We start from the raw sequence: 2,118 nt of genomic DNA, 5'->3' as shown, positions 1-2,118 counted from the left end.
GAGGAAGGATTATAGTTGGGAAATATGACCTTGGCGATAGATATGCTGGAGATTGCATGATAGAAATTTGCAAGACTAATTTTTTTTTCACTGAAAATATCTTTTTTAAACATAAACTGTCATACCTAGACCAATATATAATATCATGATATATGGAGAAAAGATTGAAACTGTCAAATACTTCATTTTGCTTAGCTCCACAATCAGCACTCATGTAAGCAGCAGTCAAGAAATCAAAGGACATATTGCCTTTGGCAAATCTGCTGGAAAAGATAATTCAAAAGTCTAAAGAGCAAAGTTGTCAGTTTGAGAATTAAGAGGTTCCTGGTCCAAGCTCGGGTATTTTCAATTGCCTCATATGCATGTGAATGTTGGACAATGAATAAGGAAGATGGCAAAAGAATCTATGCATTTGATTTATGGTGTTTGCCAAGGATATTGAAAGTTCTATGGACTGCCACATAAACAAATAAATCTGTTTGAGAAGAAGTGTGCCTTTGAAGACAGGATGGCAAGAGTGCATCTCTCGTTTTATGGGCATATTCTCAGGAGGGATCAAAACAGCATGCTTGGCAAAGTGGAGGGTCAGGGAAAATGAGGAAGAGCCTCAAGGAGATGGATTGACAGTGAGAATGACAACGGACTCAAATATAATAACAATCGTGTGGGTGGTACAGTATCAGGCAGTGTTTCGTTCTGTTGTCCATAGCATAGCTATGAGTAGGAACCAACTTGTCAGCATCTAACAACAAAAACCACATTCTGAAAATTCAGTTCCAGGGTCAGGTCCTATAGAGAGATTTCCGGGCCAACCTCTCCTAGTCCTGATGATCTTAAACTCAGGATCTATTTGTACGGTGTTCCATGGTGTCTCCCTATCATAATTCCTGTGTGTGGACTCGTTGGGATACAACTGAGTTGGGTGGTCCTCATGAAGTCTGAACTTCTGTTAGCTGAAGGACTGTGACTCAAGTTACTGGAGACTTGCCCCACCATATGCCCTTTACCTTCACCCTCACACTTATATTCTCACAAGAGTCAGACAAGCCTCACAGCTCAGCCCTACTCCAAGTTGGAAATATCAGGGGCTCAGTCTTCAATTAAGTTGACTGTGTCGATGCCTCAATTTATCTGAATGCTACCTGGGATCCATGAGACAGGGGAGATGCTGGGGTCCAAAGCCTATGTCCTCTTATTTCCTAGATCTCAGAAACCCTGAATTTGGAAGGAGGACTAAATCTCCAGTATCCAACTGGTCATGTACCCAGTCTGCCAAATCCAGTCCAGCTGGGGAAATACCTTACTTTTCTTCCCCAAGATCTCACTTCCCTTCTAAGTTTCTGGGTGAGGGAATTAGCCAGGAGACAGACCCTGTCAGGGAGCACCTCCTGAATACAGCTGCCAGGTGTCTGGTCTTCCTTTCACTCAGATCTCATGCACAGAACAAATGCCACTTCCTAGAACAGGGGACCTTTCTCTATTCTAACGGGTGACACCATAGTTCAGATTCCCAGAGGGCCCCTTGCACTGCCATTAAATCCACAGAGATCAATCTACCCGAGTCGAGTTCCCCTCCAGCCTAATCTCAGCTCTAATCACCTTCGAGAAGCCAAGGGCTGGGACACAGCGCATAGAAAGACAGGAGCGACATCCTCGGAAAAGTAGAGAAGCAGCACTGTCTGCCTGGTTTCCAGAAGAACTTCATGCCCATGTCCACACCACAGCACTGCTGCTGCCCTGGGCTTTTCAGGAGACAGGGTGACCTCTCATCAAGAGAACAACATTATCCAAGGGGATCCAGCTGTGGGTCACCTGTCCAACCACCTCTCCAACTACAAGATCAGGACCATCAGCGATGGACCATATGTCATATCACAGAGTAGGCCTGGCAGTGGGGTCTTCAGGCTGAGGGTCAGGACATGAGCAGCCCTGAGAGAAGACCCTGTGCATGGAGGCTGTGGTGAGTGGTGGAGGGTGGGCACCATCCGTTCACCAGTGTTGGGTTGAATCCGTCAGCGCTGGAGTAGATGCTGGAGACGCCGTGCAGGTTTGTCAGTGGGTGGATGCACGGATGCAGGAGACAAGGTCGCTTCATTAAATGAGAATTCATGCTGGTGG

Source organism: Chrysochloris asiatica, unplaced genomic scaffold (assembly GCF_000296735.1).
Source record: "Chrysochloris asiatica unplaced genomic scaffold, ChrAsi1.0 scaffold00041, whole genome shotgun sequence".
NCBI lineage: Eukaryota > Metazoa > Chordata > Mammalia > Afrosoricida > Chrysochloridae > Chrysochloris > Chrysochloris asiatica.
The sequence above is the reverse complement of the archived record's forward strand: the minus strand, read 5'-3'. Positions refer to the sequence as shown.